The sequence below is a fragment of the Mesoplodon mirus genome, assembly GCF_964341445.2.
Source record: "Mesoplodon mirus genome assembly, chromosome: 9".
Lineage (NCBI taxonomy): Eukaryota > Metazoa > Chordata > Mammalia > Artiodactyla > Ziphiidae > Mesoplodon > Mesoplodon mirus.
The window spans coordinates 62,287,801-62,315,527 of record NC_138985.1 but is presented as its reverse complement, the minus strand read 5'-3'; the positions used below and the strand labels follow the sequence as shown (position 1 = coordinate 62,315,527).

The 27,727-nt window shown below is 36.8% G+C and overlaps 1 protein-coding gene across 1 annotated transcript in view; it reads left to right on the top strand.

Annotated features, from left to right (window-relative positions):
- Positions 1–27,727, top strand: part of ZNF804B (zinc finger protein 804B) — a gene marked incomplete at its 3' end in the record, with an annotated part of 484,254 nt that overhangs the window by 394,210 nt on the left and 62,317 nt on the right. The gene's annotated exons all lie outside the window — the stretch shown is intronic.

The following is a 27,727-nucleotide window of genomic DNA, read 5'->3' as shown; positions in this document are numbered from 1 at the left end:
GGAAGTTATTGTTCTCATCTGTTAAATTTTATCCTTGCTGCGTGAGGTATGAGAATACTAGCCCTTTAGGAATTAGGAGTGTTAAATACCACTAAGAAAGAAATTCCACATGGCCAGAGGATTATTGCTAAGAGCTGAGAAGGTGCACACTCCTAATATCTTTGAATATATGGGTAAGTCTCGTATATTCTAGACCTAGAATGTTTATTCAGAGTGAACAGCAATAAAGGTTTTGACTAACATCACTAATATTTATTGAGTACATATAAAATATATGGCTTTGGGAGATGCAAGACACAATTTCTAACTTTAAAGATACAGCATGTATATATAATTGACTGGATGTCTCTGACAAGAGCAAGAATAATGGGATGAATTGTTTAGGACTATGATTCCCAAATCTTAGTGTGCCTAATCATCACTTCAGAACCTGTTAATAATGCAGATTTCTGGATTCTCCTTTAGATATTCTAATTCAGTAGTTCTAAGATGGAGCACAGGAGCTTGTATTTTGAAATGACACAAAATAGAATTTTTCAATCATATATAAAAATGAACTATGTGGCTACTATCCAACTCCAACAGCAATCAGTCATGTTTCATTTATAGCACCATCACTCACTTCCCCACCCCTGCCACCACTGTGCATTATTTTGAAGCAAATTCCAAACATTGTATCATTTCATCTGAAAGTATTTCAGGATGAATAATGATGCTTAAACAACATAGCCATCATCATACCTAAAAATTAACAGTATCTTGGTATCAGTGGGTGGTCTTGTTTTCTCATTTGTCTAATAAATGATTTATAAATTTGGGTTTGTTGAAATCAGGACCCAAACCTATCACACTTTTGGTTGACACATCTTTAAGTTTCTTTTAATATATGTTTAAACTGTGGGTTTTTCACTTCCTCTTTAAATTTTACTCCTTGCAATTTATTTTTTGAAAAACTATTGTTTCACAAATTTGAGATTTTACTGAATACAACCCAGTGTTGTCTTTGCACGTTTTCTGTCTTCTATATTTCCTTTAAACTTGTTGTTACAGATAAAATCTGGTCAAATGCAGGTTAACATTTTTTTCTTGGTAAAAATATATTAGAGTGTGTGTTGTGTCTTTCCATAAGGAGGTGTATGATGTCTAGTTTTCTTTCTTTTTATGACTTGAAGTTTCATCAGTGGGTTCAGATACTATTGCCTTGATCCATCCATCATTAAGTACCCTACCAACCTTTTTCCACTAATAGTTCTTGTATCCATAGATGATCATTTGCTTAAGCCTATTACTTCATTTGGAGTTGTAAAATGATGATTCTAATTCTATCATCCTTTTGTCATTTATTAGATATAATATGTCTATAACGGCAAACTTCCCAAAAGTATCACCTAACGTGAATTTTATGTAGGAGTGCTTCAGGCTGCATATTAAGAAAAAAGTCACTCTGGAGATTCAGAGAAATAAGTGACCATGGAATGTCTCAGGGGATAGTGACATTTGACCTGTGCTTTAAGTGTGCATGTGTAAATGTTGAAAAAGAGGCTCAAGATGGGATGGAATTCTTGTAAGTGGAAACACAAGGAACTAAGGTGAGGAAATGGAGGGGTATGAGGCCACTTTTGAAAACGATAGAAAGTATTGAACTACCAGAGGGTGAATTCTCCACACTAGATCTGCATTCTACAGCCTGCCTTTCACTCTGCAATTCTGCCTCATCAATTTCCCCTTTTATCACTTTCCTCAATCTTATTTCCATTGGCTTTCCAACATGTTGATAAAACTACCTTTCCTCAATCTTTATATTCCATCTATTTGCCCATTTCTGTCTTTCTTTAGGCTTACTAGCATTCTAAGATTCCTAGGCATACTCCTTGTTCAAACAGTGATTGAGTTTCCACTGTGTGCTACTGTGCTGGCTGTTGAAAGTGGACACATTTAATCCCTAATTTCAGGGAGCCTATAATCTGACTGGGGAACCTGTAATCTACCTAATCAATCTGTAAAATACATTGATTTAAATATTGTAGAATTTGTATATCTAGGATACTAAGAGAACATATATAAATTATTTAAGAATGAAAAGATGACAGGTGAGCTAGAAGTCCTAAAGAATGAATTATAAGTGGGCTTCCCTGGTGGCGCACTGGTTGAGAGTGCGCCTGCCGATGCAGGGCACATGGGTTCGTGCCCCGGTCTGGGAAGATCCCACATGCCGCGGAGCGGCTGGGCCCGTGAGCCATGGCCGCTGAGCCTGCGCGTCCGGAGCCTGTGCTCCACGACGGGAGAGGCCACAACAGTGAGAGGCCCGCGTACCGCAAAAAAAAAAAAAAAAAAAAAAAAAAAAGAATGAATTATAAGTTAGCCATGTTAACCAAGAATGGAAAGTCCATTATGGTAGAAAACCTATATCAAGGCATGGGAACCTGTATCAAGCATAACCCAGAGAAGCTGCAAAAGATTCACTGTGATCACTAAAGTCACCATCAGTCTCTTGGAGAGCTCTTTAAAAATCTTTGAAACTGTCCCTCATTCCTCTCATTCTTCTCTTGCAATAGATCTTGTTCTCATTCTTCCTTTTGCATTCTCTTTTCACCATTCATGTTTAATCTCACTCCTGATTTTTTGCTAGGGCCTTCTAACGGGACTCCCTGCCTCCAGTGTTTTCCCTTCTCCACACCAACCTATCCATTTTCAGCCAGATTGATCCTCCTGAACTACTATATTTATTCTATCACTCCCCTCCTTGGAAAGCGTCAATGGCTGCTGGCTGACTTTTTTAAAAATCTGAATTACTTAGTCTGTCATTCAAAATGTCCACAGTTTGGCTCTGGCATCCATTTCCAGATTTATCTCCTGCAACCCCAGAATTTCCTTATAGCTTCTTAAAAGATTCATTATGCTTTCCCACCTGTTCTTATTGGCTCATAATCTTCCCTCTGTCTGGGATGCCTGGGGACTGTATTTCAACATATACTTCAGTAGATTTAATACATAGACTGACAACTTATATCCAGATATAAAAAAAGCTGAGATCTCATGCTAAACTGATTTAACAGCATTTTCCAAATTCCTTTTGATCAACACATTCATATTGTACAGAATTTTGTACATGCTGCCCACTTTGGGAAACACTGGAATAATTAAATTTGCCATAGACCTCATAAAACTGCTTTCTTAGATAAATGTTGAAATACTTCCATCTAAAGATTTATTTTGGCCCAAAATATTTTGAAAATTACCTGAATTCTAAATGAAGCTGAGTTTACAATTTGCCTTTTAAATGAAACTGAATTTTATGTACAAGAAATAGGAAATATGCGCTAAAGTAAAATATGCAAAACCTTTTTTTTCTTTTCCAAATCCCAAAGCTAAATATGTCTACTTGGTTCTTGCTTCAGTAAGGGCTCTTCTTGACTGTGATTCTGATTATAATGCTGGTAGTGGGGATTTGGATGAGAGTATTTTCTGGCCTAAGTAATATGAACAGTTGCCTTAATTTTATTTTCCATGTGGATTCAGAGTAAATATCTGGCCTCTTGTGCTGAACTTCCAACAATATGGCCTTTTGGTACACTTAGAAGTGAATCCAAATTCACATGGAATTAATTCTATTACTCATTAATAGAATAGTTTAGAACTAGAAACAGGGTAATCTGAATTACCTCTCTACCTCCTCTCATTTATAATTACTCAGGATCCTTCATTTTAATAAGTGATTTCTAAAGCTTTTGTGTTACCTTGTATCTAAACTGCAGTCCTATGTGTTTATTTTATTGCAAAGTTTATATTATTTACAGATTTATTGTAATTCTAGAGAAGTAAGCTAATATATAACTTTAAATAATAAAGTAAAATAATCTGGGATTCATAGCTTTAAACTAATTCCATTTGACATTTAATAATGTTTTCTATAATTTAATAAAAATTGAGATATGTTTCTTGTAGAAAAAGTTTATCAGTAACAAAGCTGATTTTTTTCTATTTCTTCAACAAGGAAAAATTGAATTTCTAGTTTTGATAGCCATATTCTATGCCTAACTCATGTTTTTGGAAATAACTCGATTGTTTTAGCTATTGCCTTGAACTTTTTAAAATTCTGTATAAATGTTGAGCATTATTACTAAAGCAATTTGAACGTGTATACAAATTACAGTCGCTTGGATAAAGAGAGTATTGTAACTATTAATATAGCTAACATGTCAGTAACAATTAATTACTTCTGAGACTACCAAGTCATAATCCCTTTCTTGGGATTGTTAGCTGCTAATGCATAATACTGAAACAAATAATACACATCCTTACAAACAGCACAAGTCTCTCCTGCCCCAGAGACATACTGGCTCATCTCAGCTTAGAAAAAACAAATGAACCGGATCCCCATGCAATTAACCCATAAAAATACCTTCAATAATAAAAAGCAAATCCACTTTCAGATCCTCCACATGTGACACTTAATCCTCCTAATCTTCGTTTGCTTCACAATAAGATTTATTTTCACTCTGGAGGAGCTGTTCATTTCTCAAGCCTGGATTTGAACTCCAACTGATTCATTCTTAAAATGTTGTTTTGGATTCTCCCCATCTCTACCTGCTCAAGATAAAATAAACAAAACAGAATTATCTTTTGTCATCTTAACTACAAAGGGAAAAGATTCCCAAAGCTGATCATTGAATTTAATCCAATTATTCTTGCTTTGTTCCTACAATTTGATTTATATTTTATCCAAAGACTGCCCAATGATACATTTCAGCATAGTATATATTTTTTTTTCAGTTTTTTTTTTAAATTTAATTTTATTTTATTTTTTTGCTTTATAACAGATTTAATCAGTTATACATATACATATGTTCCCATATCCCCTCCCTTTTGCGTCTCCCTCCCACCCTCCCTATCCCACCCCTCCAGGCAGTCACAAAGTATCGAGCTGATCTCCCTGTGCTATGCGGCTGCTTCCCACTAGCTATCTACCTCACGTTTGGTAGTGTATATATGTCCATGCCGCTCTTTCACTTTGTCACAGCTTACCCTTCCCCCTCCCCATATCCTCAAGTCCATTCTCTAGTAGGTCTGTGTCTTTATTCCTGTCTTACCCCTATGTTCTTCATGACATTTTTTTTTCTTAAATTCCATATATATGTGTTAGCGTACAGTATTTGTCTTTCTCTTTCTGACTTACTTCACTCTGTATGACAGACTCTAGGTCTATCCACCTCATTACAAATAGCTCAATTTCATTTCTTTTTATGGCTGAGTAATATTCCATTGTATATATGTGCCACATCTTCTTTATCCATTCATCCGATGATGGACACTTAGGTTGTTTCCATCTCCGGGCTATTGTAAATAGGGCTGCTATGAACATTTTGGTACATGTCTCTTTTTGAATTATGGTTTCCTCAGGGTATATGCCCAGTAGTGGGATTGCTGGGTCATATGGTAGTTCTATTTGTAGTTTTTTAAGGAACCTCCATACCGTTCTCCATAGTGGCTGTACCAATTCACATTCCCACCAGCAGTGCAAGAGTGTTCCCTTTTTTCCACACCCTCTCCAGCATTTATTGTTTCTAGATTTTTTGATGATGGCCATTCTGACTGGTGCGAGATGATATCTCATGGTAGTTTTGATTTGCATTTCTCTAATGAGTAAAGATGTTGAGCATCCTTTCATGTGTTTGTTGGCAGTCTGTATATCTTCTGTGGAGAAATGTCTATTTAGGTCTTCTGCCCATTTTTGGATTGGGTTGTTTGTTTTTTTGTTATTGAGCTGCATGAGCTGCTTATAAATTTTGGAGATTAATCCTTTGTCAGTTGCTTCATTTGCAAATATTTTCTCCCATTCTGAGGGTTGTCTTTTGGTCTTGTTTATGGTTTCCTTTGCTGTGCAAAAGCTTTTAAGTTTCATTAGGTCCCATGTGTTTATTTTTGTCTTTATTTCCATTTCTCTAGGAGGTGGGTCAAAAAGGATCTTGCTGTGATTTATGTCATAGAGTGTTCTGCCTATGTTTTCCTCTAAGAGTTTGATAGTGTCTGGCCTTACATTTAGGTCTTTAATCCATTTTGAGCTTATTTTTGTGTATGGTGTTAGGGAGTGATCTAATCTCATACTTTTACATGTCCCTATCCAGTTTTCCCAGCACCACTTATTGAAGAGACTGTCCTTTCTCCACTGTACATTCCTGCCTCCTTTATCAAAGATAAGGTGACCATATATCCGTGGGTTTAACTCTGGGCTTTCTATCCTGTTCCATTGATCTATCTTTCTGTTTTTGTGCCAGTACCATACTGTCTTGATTACTGTAGCTTTGTAGTATAGTCTGAAGTCAGGGAGCCTGATTCCTCCAGCTCCATTTTTCGTTCTCAAGATTGCTTTGGCTATTCGGGGTCTTTTGTGTTTCCATACAAATTGTGAAATTTTTTGTTCTAGTTCTGTGAAAAATGCCAGTGGTAGTTTGATAGGGATTGCATTGAACCTGTAGATTGCTTTGGGTAGTAGAGTCATTTTCACAATGTTGATTCTTCCAATCCAAGAACATGGTACATCTCTCCATCTATTTGTATCATCTTTAATTTCTTTCATCAGTGTCTTATAATTTTCTGCATACAGGTCTTTTGTCTCCTTAGGTAGGTTTATTCCTAGATATTTTATTCTTTTTGTTGCAATGGTAAATGGGAGTGTTTCCTTGATTTCACTTTCAGATTTTTCATCATCAGTATATAGGAATGCCAGAGATTTCTGTGCATTAATTTTGTATCCTGCAACTTTACCAAATTCATTGATTAGCTCTAGTAGTTTTCTGGTAGCATCTTTAGGATTCTCTATGTATAGTATCATGTCATCTGCAAACAGTGACAGCTTTACTTCCTCTTTTCCAATTTGGATTCCTTTTATTTCCTTTTCTTCTCTGATTGCTGTGGCTAAAACTTCCAAAACTAGGTTGAATAAGAGTGGTGAAAGTGGGCAACCTTGTCTTGTTCCTGATCGTAGTGGAAATGGTTTCAGTTTTTCACCATTGAGGACGATGCTGGCTGTGGGTTTGTCATATATGGCCTTTATTATGTTGAGGAAAGTTCCCTCTATGCCTACTTTCTGCAGGGTTTTTATCATAAATGGGTGTTGAATTTTGTCGAAAGCTTTCTCTGCATCTATTGAGATGATCATATGGTTTTTCTCCTTCAATTTGTTAATATGGTGTATCACGTTGATTGATTTGCGTATATTGAAGAATCCTTGCATTCCTGGAATAAACCCCACTTGATCATGGTGTATGATCCTTTTAATGTGCTGTTGGATTCTGTTTGCTAGTATTTTGTTGAGGATTTTTGCATCTATGTTCATCAGTGATATTGGCCTGTAGTTTTCTTTCTTTGTGACATCCTTGTCTGGTTTTGGTATCAAGGTGATGGTGGCCTCGTAGAATGAATTTGGGAGTGTTCCTCCCTCTGCTGTATTTTGGAAGAGTTTCAGAAGGATGGGTGTTAGCTCTTCTCTAAATGCTTGATAGAATTCGCCTGTGAAGCCATCTGGTCCTGGGCTTTTGTTTGTTGGAAGATTTTTTATCACAGTTTCAATTTCAGTGCTTGTGATTGGTCTGTTCATATTTTCTATTTCTTCCTGATTCAGTCTTGGCAGGTTGTGCATTTCTAAGAATTTGTCCATTTCTTCCAGGTTGTCCATTTTATTGGCATAGAGTTGCTTATAGTAATCTCTTATGATCTTTTGTATTTCTGCAGTGTCAGTTGTTACTTCTCCTTTTTCATTTCTAATTCTATTGATTTGAGTCTTCTCCCTTTTTTTCTTGATGAGTCTGGCTAATGGTTTATCAATTTTGTTTATCTTCTCAAAGAACCAGCTTTTAGTTTTATTGATCTTTGCTATCGTTTCCTTCATTTCTTTTTCATTTATTTCTGATCTGATTTTTATGATTTCTTTCCTTCTGCTAACTTTGGGATGTTTTTGTTCTTCTTTCTCTAATTGCTTTAGGTGCAAGGTTAGGTTGTTTATTCGAGATGTTTCCTGTTTCTTAAGGTGGGATTGTATTGCTATAAACTTCCCTCTTAGAACTGCTTTTGCTGCATCCCATAGGTTTTGGGTCGTCGTGTCTCCATTGTCATTTGTTTCTAGGTATTTTTTAATTTCCTCTTTGATTTCTTCAGTGATCACTTTGTTATTAAGTAGTGTATTGTTTAGCCTCCATGTGTTTGTATTTTTTACAGCTCTTTTCCTGTAATTGATATCTAGTCTCATAGCATTGTGGTCGGAAAAGATACTTGATACAATTTCAATTTTCTTAAATTTACCAAGGCTTGATTTGTGACCCAAGATATGATCTATCCTGGAGAATGTTCCATGAGCACTTGAGAAAAATGTGTATTCTGTTGTTTTTGGATGGAATGTCCTATAAATATCAATTAAGTCCATCTTGTTTAATGTATCATTTAAAGCTTGTGTTTCCTTATTTATTTTCATTTTGGATGATCTGTCCATTGGTGAAAGTGGGGTGTTAAAGTCCCCTACTATGAGTGTGTTACTGTCGATTTCTCCTTTTATGGCTGTTAGTATTTGCCTTATGTATTGAGGTGCTCCTATGTTGGGTGCATAAATATTTACAATTGTTATATCTTCTTCTTGGATCGATCCCTTGATCATTAGGTAGTGTCCTTCTTTGTCTCTTCTAGTAGTCTTTATTTTAAAGTCTATTTTGTCTGATATGAGAATTGCTACTCCAGCTTTCTTTTGGTTTCCATTTGCATGGAATATCTTTTTCCATCCCCTTACTTTCAGTCTGTATGTGTCTCTAGGTCTGAAGTGGGTCTCTTGTAGACAGCATATATATGGGTCTTGTTTTTGTATCCATTCAGCCACTCTGTGTCTTTTGGTGGGAGCATTTAGTCCATTTACATTTAAGGTAATTATCGATATGTATGTTCCTATTCCCATTTTCTTAATTGTTTTGGGTTCATTATTGTAGGTCTTTTACTTCTGTTGTGTTTCTTGCCTAGAGAAGTTCCTTTAGCATTTGTTGTAAAGCTGGTTTGGTGGTGCTGAACTCTCTCAGCTTTTGCTTGTCTGTAAACGTTTTAATTTCTCCATCAAATCTGAAAGAGATCCTTGCTGGGTAGAGTAATCTTGGTTGCAGGTTTTTCTCCTTCATCACTTTAATTATGTCCTGCCACTCCCTTCTGGCTTGTAGAGTTTCTGCTGAGAGATCAGCTGTTATCCTGATGGGGGTTCCCTTGTGTGTTAGTTGTTGTTTTTGCCTTGCTGCTTTTAATATGATTTCTTTGTGTTTAATTTTTGACAGTTTGATTAATATGTGTCTTGGCGTATTTCTCCTTGGATTTATTCTGTATGGGACTCTCTGTGCCTCCTGGATTGATTAACTATTTCCTTTCCCATATTAGGGAAGTTTTCAACTATAATCTCTTCAAATATTTTCTCAGTCCCTTTCTTTTTCTCTTCTTCTTCTGGAACCCCTATAATTCGAATGTTGGTGCGTTTAATGTTGTCCCAGAGGTCTCTGAGACTGTCCTCTGTTCTTTTCATTCTTTTTTCTTTATTTTGCTCTGCAGCAGTTATTTCCACTATTTTATCTTCCACCTCACTTATCCGTTCTTCTGCCTCAGTTATTCTGCTATTGATCCCGTCTATAGTATTTTTTATTTCATGTATTGTGGTTTTTTTTGTTTTTTTTTTTTTTGTTTTGTTTTTTTTTTTTTGCTGTACGCGGGCCTCTCACTGTTGTGGCCTCTCCCATTGCAGAGCACAGGCTCCGGACGCACAGGCTCAGCGGCCATGGCTCACGGGCCCAGCCGCTCCGCGGCATATGGGATCCTCCCAGACCGGGGCACGAACCCGTATCCCCTGCATCGGCAGGCGGACTCTCAACCACTGCGCCACCAGGGAGGCCCCATGTATTGTGTTTTTAATCGATGCTTGATTCATCTTTAGTTCTTCTAGGTCCTTGTTAACTGTTTCTTGCATTTTGTCTATTCTATTTCCAAGATTTTGGATCTGGGAAATAGAATCTTGGATCATCTTTACCATCATTATTCTGAATTCTTTTTCAGGTAGAGTGCCTATTACCTCTTCATTTGTTAGGTCTGGTGGGTTTTTATCTTGCTCCTTCTCCTGCTGTGTGTTTTTCTGTCTTCTCATTTTGCTTATGTTACTGTGTTTGGGGTCTCCTTTTTGCAGGCTGCAGGTTCGTAGTTCCTGTTGTTTTTAGTGTCTGTCCCCAGTGGCTAAGGTTGGTTTAGTGGGTTGTGTAGGCTTCCTGGTGGAGGGGACTAGTGCCTGTGTTCTGGTGGATGAGGCTGGATCTTGTCTTTCTGGTGGGCAGGTCCACGTCTGGTGGTGTGTTTTGGGGTGTCTGTGGACTTTTTATGATTTTAGGCCACCTCTCTGCTAATGGGTGGCGTTGTGTTCCTGTCTTGCTAGTTGTTTGGCTTAGGGTGTCCAGCACTGTAGCTTGCTGGTCGTTGAGTGAAGCTGGGTGCTGGTGTTGAGATGGAGATCTCTGGAAGATTTTCGCCGTTTGATATTATGTGGAGCTGGAAGGTCTCTTGTGGACCAGTGTCCTGAAGTTGGCTCTCCCACCTCAGAGGCACAGCACTGACTCCTGGCTCCTCAATTTGGGATGATGTGTTGTCTATTCATGTATTCCACAGATGCAGGGTACATCAAGTTGATTGTGGAGCTTTAATCCGCTGCTTCTGAGGCTGCTGGGAGAGGTTTCCCTTTCTCTTCTTTGTTCTCACAGCTCCTGGGTCTCAGCTTTGGATTTGGCCCCGCCTCTGCGTGTAGGTCGCCGGAGGGCGTCTGTTCTTCGCTCAGACAGGACAGGGTTAAAGGAGCAGCCTCTTCGGGGACTCTGGCTCACTCAGGCCGGGAGGGAGGGAGGGGCACGGAGTGCGGGGCGAGCCTGCAGCGGCAGAGGTCGGCGTGACGTTGCACCAGCCCGAGGCGCACCATGCGTTCTCCCAGGGAAGCCGCCCCTGGATCCCGGGACCCCGGCAGTGGCGGGCTGCACAGGCTCCCGGAAGGGCGGTGTGGGCAGTGACCTGCGCTCGCACACAGGCTTCTTGGCGGCGGCAGCAGCAGCCCCAGCGTCCCACGCCTGTCACTGGGCTCCGCGCTTGCAGTCGCGACTCGCGCTCGTCTGTGGAGCCCCTTTAAGCAGCGCTCTTAATCTCCTCTCCTCACGCACCAGGAAACCAAGAGGGAAGAAAAAGTCTCTTGCCTCTTCGGCAGCTCCAGAGTTTTCCCGGACTCCCTCCCGGCTAGCTGTGGCACATTAGCCCCCTTCAGGCTGAGTTCTCGCCGCCAGCCCCAGTCCTCTCCCTGCGCTCTGACCGAAGCCCGCGCCTCAGCTCCCAGTGCCGACTGCCCCGGCGAGGGAGCAGACAAGTCTCTCGGGCTGGTGAGTGCCGCTCGGCACCGATCCTCTGTGCGGGAATCTCTCCGCTTTGCCCTACCCAGGTATGTGGGGAGTTTCTTGCCTTTTGGGAGGTCTGGGGTCTTCTGCCAGCGTTCAGTAGGTGTTCTGTAGGAGTTGTTCCACGTGTAGCTGTATTTCTGGTGTATCCGTGGGGAGGAAGGTGATCTCCGCGTCTTACTCTTCCGCCATCTTACCCGGAAGTCTCAGCATAGTATATTTAAGCTACTAGTCATCTTAATGTGGCAACAGGATTTAGAAGTATAGTTAATTTGTAGGGTTGGCAAGATTGAAGAAGAAATATAGACTAGAGCGTCTAGAATGAACACTCTGAGAACCATAAATGTTGGTAAAATAGAATAATACTTATTTCCTGCTGTATTTTGTATTCTATAAACCCAGGTTTCTGGTAGATTTTATATTTCTATATCTGCACCACCACCCTCTCCCAAGAATTACCCAGCAGTAATTGGAAACTCTATTAGCAAAGAAGTACAAAAGAACCAAAACTGATCTTAGCTTCTGAATCATAATTCACCTCTTCTAAAATACTGCTTTCACCCTGGCTAAGAGACCTTTTGATCTCAAGGTGAGCTCCCAACTGAAAAATAAATTAAAAATCTATGTTCTTGTTGTTTCTGTCTTTCAGATGTGCTAAGTGATTTCCTGCCTTTGTGTGTTTGCCATACCTCTTTCTTCCAGAGCTGTTTTTTTCAGATAACTTTCAACTTTCTGATTCCTCTCTTTATTTGTGTCTTAGCTCAATGTCATCTCTTCTGTAGGATCTTTCCTTTGCATTCTAATCAAGTTAGAATGTTGCCACTTCTCCAAATAATACCCTATTGGCACTGTCAGTGGTGGTTGGAGTCAACCTACACTGGCTCTCCAGAGCCAACTGTTTAATATTCAAGAAATTTGTGAGCTGGTTCTTAAACCACTGGTAGATTGAAATCAGCCATGGTGGGAGATCCACACACACTACAAATAGGGCTTTATATATTTCATTTGATTTTTCCATAGAGTTGATATACCAGCACACCATTGTTTAATACTCTGTAAAAAAAAAAAAAAAAAAAAAAAAGTTATTTACTTTTTGAAATTTTTGCCCCTTCCCCCCTTCCCTGCCATTAACTCCGCAAAGAGAAGAGCGGGGCATTGTTGGCCCTATTGGCCATGTACCCCTGTATTTCTAGAACTTAGAGCAGTGTCTAGCACATAGTAATAACTCAATAAATATTTTTTTAAATGAACGAGTAGCTGAATAAGTGAGTTCCTAGAACTGACTCTGCTACTCTGTCCTTTGTCAATATATTCTACCATCATTGACTTATCACTTCTTTTTTCCTTTATTAAGATATAATTGACATATATCACCATGTACGTTTCAGTTTACAGCATGATGATTTTTTTAATTTACCATTTTAATTGTTTAAAAATGCACAATTCAGTGATTTTTGGCATATTCCCAATTTATTTACATATATCATGAAGTGATAATTATGGTAGGTGTTGAGTTATCTGTTTTTGTACTGAGTTGTATGAGTTCTTTATATATTTTGGATATTAACCCCTTATCAGATATATAACAATAATATTTTTCCCCTTTCATAGGTTATCTTTTCACTTTGTTGCTGGTTGGGATTACTACTTGGGCACTGTAGGTATGACCTCAGTCTTCGAAGATCCAAGTGTCATTAAGACCCCTCACCCCACTTCTCTGTCCCAGTGGTTGAGCCCTGAAGATTCCCTTGCAATCTGGGGCAAGATCAGAGTAGGGGCTCCCACAAAGTGACTCACAATGCTGGGGGTAGGGATTGGTTGTCCCCCCTGGGTTTTCTTTGCTCATTGGAGAAACTGGAGGCTGAAGGGAGACCTCTCCATGTGGTGCTGCACTGGCCTGGGGGAGGGACAATACAATCAATGTGTAACTGCTTCTCTCACCTTCTGATTTAGTGTCTTGGTCTCTGTGGTGCAAGGGGTGCTTCAGCCTCACCCCTGTGTTGTAGGATTTTCTCAATGATGTCTTATTCTTGAATAGTTATTAGTTGTTCTTCTCCTGAAGGGGAACAAAGTCAGCAATCACCTATGTCGCCATCTTGGTGATGTCACTCCTTAATTACTTCTTAGGTAGTTATAGTGAATACTATAATGAGCAAAATTAGCTCTCTCATCCCAAGTTCTTTATAATTATTGAGCAAAGGCTGTCTTGAAAACACATTTTTATAATTTAAGAAAATAGTTAAGCCCATATTAATGCTGAAGTAGTGTTCCACTTGAAGAATTTTAGACTTTACTCTATGGGAAATTTCTAGTCTTCATGGGCCTTTAAGCAAGCAAATGATATTATCAGATTTGTGATTTAGAAGAAAAAACCTAGAAGCAGTTTAAGGGTTGGAACACAAGGAAGAGAGCTTGGCTCTGCCGTCAGATGGGAGCCTAAGAGCCCAAGAGATATGACTGAAATATTTACAGCAGTGACAAGGAGAGGAAAGGAGAGGGGTACATTCAGAAGACTGTCAATGGCTTACAACATATGAACACATGGTCTACCTCACTTGTAATCACATAAATACAAACTTGGAGAGTTTTTCAAAAAAAAGGTGTCAAATATGAAAAAAGAATACTACCCAGTGTTGACAAAATATGAGATAATAGATACAGTTAAACATTGCTTGTGGGGATAAAAATTGTCTCAATTTTTTGATGTTCAGCTTTGGATTACTTATCAAAGACTTAAAATGTGAATTTTTCCTATGAACAATTCCATCTGACATGTATTCTAGAAAAATAATCACATTAATTCCAAAGATTTATACATGAAGATATTAAAATAGAAAAATACCAGAAGCAATCTAAACATACAATGAAAATAAAGTGGCTAAATTATGATGCACATAAACTGAAATACTGTGTAAAAGTTAAATTACATTTTGAATCTATATTTTATACAAAATTAATTCTTAAAAGGAATGCTTTGATACTTGTTTATATTAAAAATTAAGGAATATAAGTATGGAACATTAAGTAATATCATTTAATTACAATTTGGTCCATATCTTTTTAGATAAGTTTCTAAATACTTATTATCAAGTCATAAACTCTTGTATAAAAGATAAACATAAAATGGGATTATATTATAAACATTATTCTGCCTTCGTGTTTTCACTTATATCTTGTCAGTCCATAGGGATTTGTATTTTATTGTGTTGTTAAGTCAATGATCAGAATTTATGACGCTGTGACTTGTAGATTTTTTTATGTGACCCTCATAAGGTACTGTGATTACTTTATAATTATATATTTTTTCTTGTATACCTATTTTTTCCTGGAGTTAGAAACTGCCTTATTTTTATATTTGCTCAATTTTTTAAAACCACTGCCTATTTCTAATTCATCTCTGAACTATTTACCATACATAAGAAAAAAGTCTGATTACAAAACATCAGATAAATGAAATAATAGATCAGTCCTTGTCCAGCCCCTCCCTCTTCTGCTGAAGTCCTGGGTCTTTCTGCTCCAGTGTTACCCGGTTGCCTTCCAGACCTGCTGCACAGCTGTTCTTTTAGGACTTCTCTTTATCATCATCCTATGAATGCTTCTGTTTCTCTCTTAGATTGTAGTTCTTGTTTCCTTGATCTCATGATTTCCTATATCTTATTTTATTCCTCCTTTTTGTGGAACCTATTCTCCCGAAGCTTCCTAAGGAAAAATACACACAAGGTAAAATTTGGGAGCCCTTGTCTGTCAGTAAATATAAATGTGTTTATTCTATGCTCATATTTTATTTATTTTTCAACTGGGTTTTAGCCTTTAGTGTTGCTGTTGAAAAGTTATATGTCATTTTGGCTCTTGATCCTTCTTTTCAGAAACTTTTAGACTTTCCTCTTCATCATTTTATTTTATAACAAACATTTCCTTAGTCCCTGCTATGTACCAGACACTATTCCAAATACTGGGAATACTTTTAGAAAACAACCCATCATATCCTTCCTCTGGAACTATCATAGTAAGTGTGAGAAAACAGAAAATGAAGATATAAAATACATAGGACATTGGATGGTTCTACCTGCTATGCAGAAAGAGTATAGTGTATAGGGAGTGCTGTGGGGCAAATAGAATTTTAATTAAGGGTTTCAGTGAAAACCTTAATGAAAAGACAAAAATAAACAAAAACCTAAAAGACATAAGGGAACAGTCAATGATAGCCATCTATCTGAGGGAGAGTATTCCAGGCAGAGGGAATGCCCAATGCAAAGTTTGGGAAATAAGGCGATGTACAGTGCTCCAAAGACTCCTAATAGCTTAATATCCTACAATGATTTGCTTTGAGGTGAGTTGCTTTTCAATTACTGTGCAGGGAACCCCATGGGGTAGTTCAATTTGGAAAGTCATATCATTTGTTTTGGGAGGTTTTTAAAAATCATTTATTGGATAATCTCCTCCTCTACTCTTTCTTCTCTTTCAAAGTCCTTTTATTTGGATATTAGAATTCCAACATAAATCTTCCAAATCTTACTATTTTCTGTATATTAGTCTTTATGCCAACATAAAGATTTTCACAGTTTTATCTTCCAATTTTTCTACTGAACATTTTTTTACATTGTATGAGTGTATATGAGTGTGGGGAGAGAAAAAAGAAAGACAGAGAAGAGAGCAAGAGAACGAGCAAGGGCACATTTGGTTTTACCTATGGTTTACATGCTAGAGGCCTTCCTCAAATATCTTGTAGTACTTGGCTGTTTATCTGACATTCTTGTTCATAACTGAGGGAACAAAGATTTGACTGGGAGGTTTGTATGTGTGGGTTGAGTTTGGCAGGTGTGATAGGGCAGTAATTCATTTTTTTCATTGGGTGACCTCCCACTGTCAACATCTATGGATTTTTGAAAGACATAAACAGAAAGAAAACTTGGAGCCTCACCAGTATGAAATTTCCATTTAACCTCCTCATTTTAAATGGTCTTATAGCTTAGGCCTAAGGTGAATCAGATGTTCCTAAGACTAGATCCTATGCTGGTTCACTTTCTCTAGAGAGCAAGCCTCCATCTTCTGCCAGAATAGGCTAGGGATCTGATGGCTCATTTGTTCCTTTGTACACTTAAGCCAATTCTCCTATTTCTAGTCCGAGGCTTTTCCAATCACAATGCTGAGATTAAATATCAATTACAGGAAAAAAGTGTAAAAAGTACAAACACGTGGAGGCTAAACAATATGCTACTAAATACCCAAGAGATCACTGAAGAAATCAAAGAGGAAATCCAAAAATACCTAGAAACAAATGACAGTGAAAATATGATGACCCAAAACCTTTGGGTTGCAGCAAAAGCAGTTCTAAGAGGGAAGTTTATACAATACAATCATAGCTCAAGAAACAAGAAAAATCTCAAATAAAAAAATTATCCATACACCTAAAGCAATAAGAGAAAAAAGAAGAAAAAAGCCCCAACGTTAGCAGAAGGAAGGAAATCATAAAGATCAGGTCAGAATTAAATGAAAAAGAAATGAAGGAAACAATAGTAAAGATCAATAAAACTAAAAGCTGGTTCTTTGAAAAGATAAACAATATTGAAAAACCATTAGCCAGACTCATCAAGAAAAAAAGGAAGAAGACTCAAATCAACAAAATTAGAAATGAAAAAGGAGAGGTAACAACCGACACTGCAGAAATACAAAGGATCATGAGACATTACTGCAATCAACTCTATGCCAATAAAATGGACAACCTGGAAGAAATGGACAAATTCTTAGAAAAGTACAATCTTCGAAGACTGAACCAGGAAGAAATAGAAAATGTGAACAGACAAATCACAAGCAATGAAATTGAAACCATCATTAAGAATCTTCCAGAAAACCAAGGTGCAGGACCAGATGGCTTCACAGGTGAATTCTATCAAACATTTAGAGAGGAGCTAACACCTATCCTTCTCAAACTCTTCCAAAATATAGCAGATGGAGGAACACTCCCAAACTCTTTCTACAAGGCCACCATCACCCTGATACCAATACCAGACAAAGACGTCACAAAAAAAAGAAAACTACAGGCCAATATCACTGATGAACATAGATGCAAAAATCCTCAACCAAATATGAGCAAACAGAATCCAACACCACTTTAAATGGATCATACACCATGATCAAGTGGGGTTTATCCCAGGAACACAATGATTCTTCAATATATGCAAATCAATCAACGTGATACACCATATTAACAAACTGAAGGAGAAAAACCATATGATCATTTCAGTAGATGCAGAAAAAGCTTTTGACAAAATTCAACACCGATTTATGGTAAAAACCCACCAGAAAGTTGACATAGAGGGAACCTACTTCAACATAATAGAGGGCTTATATGACCAACCCACAGTCAGCATTGTTCTCAATGGTGAAACACTGAAACCATTTCCACTAAGATCAGGAACAAGACAAAGTTGCCCACGCTCACCACTGTTATTCAACATAGTTTTATAAGTTTTAGCCACAGCAATCAGAGAAGAAAAAGAAATAAAAGTAATCCAAATTTGAAAAGAAAAACTAAAACTGTCAGTGTTTGCAGATGACATGATAGTATACATAGAGAATCCTAAACATGCTACCAGAAAACTACTAGAGCTAATCAATTAATTTGGTAAAGTAGCAGGATACAAAATTAATGAACAGAAATCTCTGGCATTCCTATACACTAATGATGAAAAATGTGAAAGAGAAATTAAGGAAACACTCCCATTTTACCACTGCAACAAAAAGAATAAAATACCTAGGAATAAACCTTCCTAAGGAGACAAAAGACCTGTATGCAGAAAAGTATAAGACACTGGCGAAAGAAATTAAAGATGATACAAACAGATGGAGAGTTATACCATGTTCTTGGATTGGAAGAATCAACAATGTGAAAATGACTGTACTACCCAAAGCAATCTACAGATTCAATGCAATCTCTGTCAAACTACCAATGGCATTGTTCACAGAACTAAACCAAAAAACTTCACAATTTGTATGGAAACACAAAAGACCCCAAAGAGACACAGCAATTTTGAGAAAGCAAAACGGAACTGGAGGAATCAGGCTCCCGGAGTTCAAGCTATACTACAAAGCTACAGTAATTAAGATAGTATGGTACTGGCACAAAAACAGAAATATAGATCAATGGATCAGGATAGAAAGCCCAAAGATAAACCACACACATATGGTCACCTTATCTTTGACAAAGGAGGCAAGAATATACAATGGAGAAAAGACAGCCTGTTCAATAAGTGGTGCTGGGAAAACTGGACAGCTACTGCAAAAACATGAAATTAGAACATTTCCTAACACCATACACAAAAATAAACTCAAAATAGATTAAAGACCTAAATGTCAGTCTAGACACTATAAACCTCTTAGAGGAATACATATGCAGAACACTCTATGACATAAATCACAGCAAGTTCCTTTTTGACCCACCTCCTAGAGAAATGGAAATAAAAACCAAAACAAGCAAAGGGGACCTAATGAAACTTAAAAGCTTTTGCACAGCCAAGGAAACCATAAACAAGACTAAAAGACAGCCCTCAGAATGGGAGAAAATATTTGCAAACGAAGCAACTGACAAAGCATTAATCTCCAAAATTTATAAGCAGCTCATGCAGCTCAATATCAAAGAAACAAACAACCCAATCCAAAAGTGGGCAGAAGATCTATATTGACATTTCTGCAGAGAAGATATACAGATTGCCAACAAACACATGAGAGGGTGCTCAACATCACTAATCATTAGAGAAATGCATATCAAAACTATAATGAGGTATCATCTCACACTGGTCAGAGTGGCCATCATCAAAAAATCTACAAACAATAAATGCTGGAGAGGGTGTGGAGAAAAGGGAACCCTCTTGCACTGTTAATGGGAATGTAAATTGTTACAGCCACTATGGAGAACAGTATGGAGGTTCCTTAAAAACTAAAAATAGAACTACCATATGACCAAGCAATCCCACTATTGGGCATATACCCTAAGAAAACCATAATTCAAAAAGTGACATGTACCACAATGTTCATTGCAGCACTATTTACAATAGACAGGACATGGAAGCAACCTAAGTGTCCATCGACAGATGAATGGATAAAGAGGATGTGGCACATATATACAATGGAATGTTACTCAACCATAAAAAGAAATTGAGTTATTTGTAGTGAGGTGGATGGACCTAGAGTCTGTCATACGGAGTGAAGTAAGTCAGAAATAGAAAAACAAATACCGTATGCTAACACATATATGTGGAATCTAAAAAAAGAAAAAGGTTCTGATGAACCTAGGGGCAGGACAGGAATAAAGATACAGAGGTAGAGTTGGACTTGAGGACACAGGGAAGGAGAAGGGGAAGCTGGGATGAAATGAAAGAGTAGCACAGACATATGTACACTACCAAAGTATAATAGATAGCTAGTGGGAAGCAGCTGCATAGCCCAGAGAGATCAGCTTGGTACTTTGTGACCACCTAGAGAGGTGGGATAGGGACCGTGGGAGTGAAGCACAAGAGGGAGGGGATATGAGGATATATGTATACATATAGTTGATTCCCTTTGTTTTACAGCAGAAACTAACACAAAATTGTAAAGCAATTTTACTCTAATAAAGATGTTAAGAATAAAAACAAGAGCAGTGAATAGAAAAGACTCACAACTATGGTAGGTATTAATCCAACTATATTGATAATCACTTTAAATGTTAATGTTCTGAATTCATCAATTAAAAGACAGAGACTGTCAGAGTTCATTAAGTAAAAGAGAGAGAGGCCCAAATATATTTTGTTTAGAAGAAACCCACTTTAAATATAAAGGCACTTTAAAAGTAAAGTGATGGAGAAATAGATGCCATGCTAACACTAATCAAAAGAAAACTGGAGTAACTATATTAATTTTAGACAAAGCTGTCTTTAAATCTAGGAAAATTATCAGGGATAAAGATTGGCATTACATAATGATAAAGAGATCAAAGCATCAAGGGACATAACAAAACTTCGTGTGTATGTGCCTAACACCAGAGCATCAAAATATGTGAGACAATCTGATAGAGCTTCAAGGAGAAATAGATAACCTGCTATTATACTTGGAGATACTGACACTTCTCTATCAGTAATTGATATATTGAACAGGAAGAAAAGCAGTAAGAACGTGGTTGAACTTAATACTGTCAGGTTCAACTGCCGTGTATAGAATACTTCATCAAACAGTATCAGAATACATACTCTTTTCAAGCTCACATGGAATATTCACCAAGATAGACCATATTCTAGTCATAAAACACAACAAACTATAAAAAAATAGAAATCACCCAAAATATGCTCTCAGATCAAAATGAAATTAAAGTACAGATCAATAATGGGAAGATACTGGAACCACCCCCCCAAATAATTGGAGATTAAACAAGGTATTTCTAAATAGTATGAATCAAAGAAGGAAGTCTCAAAGAAAAAATTTTAAATATTTGACCTAAGTTACAAGAAAATATGATTTATCAAAATTTGTGGGCTGCAACCAAAATAGATCTTAGAAAAAAATTAAAGCATTGAATGTTATATTAGAAGAAAGATCTAAAACCAATAATGTAAGCTTCCACCTTAGAAAACTACAGAAAAAAGAGTGAAGTAAATCCAAAGTAAACAAAAGAAAATACATTTAAAAATTAGAGCAGAAACCAATGAAATTAAAAACAGGAAAGCGATAAAGTCAGTAAAACCTAATTCTGGTTCCTGAAAAAGATCAATAAAATTGATACAACTCTAACCAAGCTAACTTAAAAAAAGAGAGACAGAAGACACAAATTACTAATATTAAAAATGAAAGAGGAGCCATCTCTACTGATCTCATGGACATTAAAAGGATAATAAAGGAATGTTATGAACAACCATATGCCTACAAATTTGATAACCTTTTTTTTTCTAAAAGATTTTTCACCAAGCCTGAATCTTTAGAGCAACTGTAGCAATGGCTTTCATAAAGGTAATTCTATGGGAGAACCAAAGAAATTATGCCAGGGTATAAATATATGTGGTTTTATGCATTACTTAGAAAGTAATTCTGGGCAGAACAATCAGTGCATAGTGAAGTCTTCTTTTGATAAACATAAATTTGAGGTGTTCTTTGTAAGTATGAATATAGTCATTTCATTTACAGTTTAAAGACATACCCCTGTGTTTGGTCCTGTGAAAGAAACAAAATTAAGTTCATCTCAGTGTGGAGATGGGCTTCTGTTTTAAGGAGTAGGTTAGAGGAACACTGAAAAACACAGCCAAGATTTTTCTTAACAAGTAGTGTTATATCTATTCCAGTGCAGAGAGTAAAGTCCTCAATATTTTTTAAGGGAGTTTAACTCAATTTTAGACAGAAAACAGTTAGAAATGAGGTCTGATCTGTTTGTAAAAAGTGAACTATAGGGGCTTCCCTGGTGGCGTAGTGGTTGAGAGTCCGCCTGCCGATGCAGGGGACATGGGTTCGTGCCCCGGTCCGGGAAGATCCCACATGCCGCGGAACGGCTGGGCCTGTGAGCCATGGCCGCTGAGCCTGGGCGTCCGGAGCCTGTGCTCCGCAACGGGAGAGGCCACAACAGTGAGAGGCCTGCGTACTGCAAAAAAAAAAAGTGAACTATATCTTCAGCTTAGCCATAAAGTCATCTCAGTCAATAACCATTAGAATTTTTAGCTCAATAATACAGCTCTCTGACTTATACCCCAAGAAGAACTGTAAAACACATGCCTAGCTAATATAATGAGCTTGTTCCCAAAGTGGAATTATTAAATACAAGCCAATTAATGGTTGAAGTATGTAAACTTACATTTATTCCTTTCGTTTGGAATTATTATTCTGTGCTAGATTTTTCCCCTTTTCTTTCTCTTTTTATTTGTGGTAAAATCCCTTTTGTTTTGTAATAATCAGCCCAGTGGGAAGAAGTGTACTGAATTGACTATGAGTAAAAGAAATCTTGTAATCAGACTAGGTTCTAACCCTAGATCTAAAAATCTACTCAACCTCTTTAAGCAGTAAGTGATACCTACTTCATAGGATTTCCAAAAAATTAAATATCATATTAAAATTGTTCAATGCAGTGCTTGATCCAAATAAATACTACTTCTATAATAAAGCTTTTTTAAAAAATCTATGTATAATAGAATCTTGTTCTTTTCTATTGGGAGTGTCAGTTTTCTAGCTCATCAAATACCATCAAACGACAAACCTAAAAATTAAAAAGATAATCAAAATTTTCTTTACTGGAAATTGCTATCTGATAAGTCCAAAGAAATATCAAAGAATCTGAATTTTGAAGTATAAAAATCTTATGAGCATTAGCAGACAGTAGTGTATTGAGCATTCATTTCTTATACTGCAGCCAGATCTTCTTCATAGAGTCAAAAGCTAAAGGGAAATAAACAAAATGAGATTTTTCCACAAAATAATGGTGATAAATATGGGCTAGATCTATAAGAAAGTCTGAATGCTCTTCAGACTTTATGGAAGTCCATATGTTCAATACATCATTAAAGAAACTGAAATACATTTGAGATTCAGTTTTGAATAAGCTAATGTGCATAAAATTTGAACAGAGTAAAAGCTGCCCTTTATTAAAAAATTCTGGGTCCAGACATATAACTGAAAAAAATAACTTAATTGGCCATAATACTAACAGTCATGGTCACCTATTCTTCAGAACAGTTTTTGTTTGTTTGTTTTTAATGATTTTGGATAATAAAGATATTTTTCTTGCACAGGAAAAACCTGATGACCATCTTAATTTGGGCCAACATAATTATTTTGAAGAATTAAACAATTGGCAAAACTGAAATAAAATGGTTTTCTTTTTTTAAATTTTTTTCTGAAGTTATGACAAAATATTGGCTTTATTGGCTATATATAATATTGGCTATATAAAATGGTTTTCTTAGCACTTTCCACAATGTATACTCAGAACAAATGTTTAGTAATAGGTCCTAAATTAATATTTATTAAAATAAAAAATTTTAAATATTTTGAATCAAAACTACCCTTTAAAACCACTTTCATTCTGAATAATTAATTGGGAACCACATGTATTTTTAAAGCTGAGTCCCAAGTTTGTGTAGCTTCTTAAATACAAATCAAATTATCAAATTACACTTCCTTTCCTTTCTTAATTTGGTTCCTGGACTTCCTTCCAGCTATTAGCTGAAGCCAGAGCTGAAGTCCCATTGAGAATTTTGCGCACTGCTAGAAATCCTATGATTCACTCAGTGGGCAGTTCTGAATTGTTGTTTTTTTGTTTTTTTTAATATCTTTATTGGAGTATAATTGCTTTACCATGTTGTGTTAGTTTCTGCTGTATAACAAAGTGAATCAGCTATATGCATATGTATATCCCCATATCCCCTCCCTCTTGCGTCTCCCTCCCACCCTCCCTATCCCACCCCTCTAGGTGGTTACAAAGCACGGAGCTGATCTCCCTGTGCTATGCAGCTGCTTCCTACTAGCTATCTATTTGACATTTGGTAGTGTATATATGTCAATGCTACTCTCACTTCGTCCTGGCTTACCTTTACCCTTCCCTGTGTCCTCAACTCCATTCTCTACGTCTGGTCTTTATTCCTGTCCTGCCCCTAGCTTCATCACAACCTTTTTTTTTTTTTTTAATTTCCATATATATTTGTTAGCATACGGTATTAGTGAAGTAAGTCAGAAAGAGAAATTCTGAAGTATTGTTAGAAGGAATATGTCTATATATCACCTCATGATTATATGAGCTTTGCCTGGGATTGTTTATACAAAGCCCATGGTGGGGTGAAAGGCCTTTCCCCTCTCTTCTTTTTTCTATAAAAAGTGTGTTTTGTGCCACTGGCATTGTCTTATGGTTACTTTTTTTTAAGTGAAAAATCAGTATATAGTTGGCCATGTAGCTCATGTCTCCCTAAATAACTTCTGCTATTTATAACTTAGAAATGAATTTTCCCCTCACTGACCTCTTGTTTGATTTATAATTGTCATAGCTCTTATATTATCTGCTTGTACACTTATTTCATATTTGGTACATCTCAACTGCTTTTATTTTATTTTTTTCTTTATCTTAGATTTTTTTTCTACTTTCATTTTCATCTTCTTCAACTCTCTACTCCAAGTATTATTATTAAAACATAGTCTCAAACCTCGGGGGGCAGAGCATAATTTCTTACTCAGCACTTAAATTTTTCCTATGAAATAGTAATCTATAATTGCTTTATCTACTGGTTATTAAGAAGATAAGCCTTCAGTATTTCAAAATGTGCTTGGTATATTGTTTTAAAGACATGATAGACTCATTTTAGCCCATTCATAGTTGTGCTTTAGCCTTTATTTGGATTTTAATTACAATTCCAAACTGTACAGTATCTGTAGCAGACACCCGCGGTGCCCCATCCTCATCATTTAGAACTTCCACTGTTCCCTGGATTTCTCTCAGCTGTCAGTACCTACACCGCTATGCCTGAATTGTTTGTTTTTGTTTCTCTACCTGAAACCACAGATGCCCACTCTTATGTATAAAAGAGGCTGTACTAACACCGCCCCATCTGCAGGAATCCCAAACAAATGACTCTACTGACTATAAATATCCCAGTCCTTTCTCTGTAGACAGGAGAATTCCCAGACATGGGTTTCATCTCTTTCCCCATACAGATATCTCCCGCTTTTTGAAAGTTTGCATTACATCACTTGGCTTTTCGGAAACACTTACATTAGTACCTGTTTTCTGCTAACTGAAAGAAATCCAAAGAGGATTTTCGCTTTTACAAAAAAAAGCAAAAAGGGAAAATAGTGTTCAGCATTGTTTGTTTTGCTGTGAGTCCTTGTAGAGGCAGTGTACAGCCCGAGCAGCAGGGCGGTGCCACCAACCTCCTTCCCTGGGAACTACTCTCAGCATCACAGCGTCAAGCCTGCACATCTTTGGACTGTGTCTGTGAGCATCTGTGCTTTATCTCAGTGTTTTGCATCCATTAGCAAGATTGTCCTAAGGTAACACTTTACACCATTTCAGCTTACGAAAGTTTTCACAGGAACGTTCTACTTTCAGATAACAGGGGAAACATGTGATGAAGCCTCAGTTGCTCACTTGATAAATAGTTAAATAGTATACCTTTTATTGGCCTTCTTCCCTACTTTCTACCACCACCCCTAGTCCCTGCCAGTTTTCCCTTGCCCTCCTAAATACACTTCTTGCCCTCCAATCCTTGTCTCAGCATCTGCTTCAGCATTATTCTTGCAGTTATAGTTCCTTCATCTATAAAGGAGTAAGGACACCTTAATTTTGGGAGAATTAATGTACAGATCCTAACTCATAGTACATGCTCTAATATCATTGTATCTAGTTAAAATAAGTGTTATCTTTTGCAGCTGAGTACTCTCTCCAAGATATAATTTTGTTTCTTCTGTATCTCAGTAGGATGAGTTATTTCACACTGGATGGAGAGGGCCATCCCAGTGGTCACCAATGTCACAAAATTCAAGGGTTACCTATGAGGAGTTCACACATTTCTTTGTCATTGATATGGGTGATTCCATCAGCAGTCATACATTTCCATGGGGTGAGAATAATCTTTTTCTTGCAGTCCTATTTGAATCACTGCAAACACTAAAGAGAAGGGTAAAGTTCAATGAAAGGCTATGGAAGAGCCTATCTTTTAATTTTTCCTTTTCTCCCCCATGGAAGAACAATCTACTGTAATCTTTTACACTTTCCACCAACTTCTCTTCACCAGACTATTTACTAGTCACCTTGTAAAACTCAATTTATAGGTCTTCTACAAAGCTTGTCCTCCTCCCTCACAGCTTTTGGGTTACCTTTTTTGTAACCTGCCCTAGCTCCCAGTATTTATTCCTATCAGAGCATGTGATCTACTGAACTATTAACTGCCTGTTTATCCCATTAGCAAGATCCTAAATCAGTTGGACTGGATTATTTATTACTGCAACTCCAGCACCTAGAACAGTATTTAGCATATACAGACACTAAAATGTTAGATAATAAATTACACTTATCAATAGTGTTGGAAATAAATGTTATTGCAAGATATTGAAGTGGTTTTAATGAAATCTATATAGTTATGGGATATTTGCTATCGCACTGCCTCAAATGAGCATAGTTGATTGCTGATCTTCTCATTTATCATCCCTACTTTTATGATAATATGCAATTAACCATATTCCTTCATTTCCAATTTGTAACCAACATTAAACTTGCTGGTGGTTAATCTCTGAATACTTTTGACTCTAGATACAAAGAAGACATTAAGTCATCTCTTGCAGCATAAAAAAAGTAAAAACAACTTAAAGTAATACAATGTTTGAATTTTATTTAATTTCTGCTTAAGTGAAAGCAGGGTAAACTAGATGTCAAAATGCATACTGTTTCCAAAGCATGTGGAACATAAAAATAACATTTAATTATTTCATTTTTTATGTTTATAATAATCTATCACTTAATTTTTTACGTATTGATCTTCTAAATGTTGGGACATAGAGTTTATTAGTTTAATAAAGGGTTAAATAATGTGCTTTACTTACTTATTAAATAACTATGTATTACAGCAATGCTGCAGGAGAAAAACTTAAATTATCAAATACCACTGAGCACAGGCCAGTGATTGCTTTTGCCTTAAGGCAACAAATTCCAGTTTTAAATGTCAGCTTACACAATTTGTTTTTAATTTTAAATATATGCATTTGTGAAGACTGCTGAGCTGTATTAAGAAATGCTGTACCTGCCACACTGGGAACATTTTATTTTATGGCAAAGAAAGCAAATAAATCAGCAATTTTAATATTTGGAAACAGTATGTTTGAAATAATTTTATTTTAATCATTACTATCTAAAAAGTATCTAGCAAACAGAACAGTGATCCCTTTACATTTAATGGCTAGATAAGTTATTTGTTATTAAATGTTGGTTACAGAAGAATTACATTTGCCACATTTTAAAATGAATGCTAATCAACATGGAAATGAGCAATTTAACCCTCTTTAAGTTAGATAAAACCCTTGGGACAGTTATTTCATTGTTGTTATCGATGGTCAAATCACTTAAGATGATTCTTTACAGAAGCACATTGCTTTTGTATTTAGAACAGAATGAATGACATTCCTGACTGGCAGAGAATATTTTATTATTTTGTTTGTGCACTGATGTTTTAATTCTTCTGGAAGAGTTGAAACAAAAACATCCAGATGGAAACTGCGGATGTGTTAGGTGGGGGTGATGCAAGAGGAAGGGTTGTCGCAATAATGTTCTGCATCATATAGTGAACTACTTAAGATTTGAG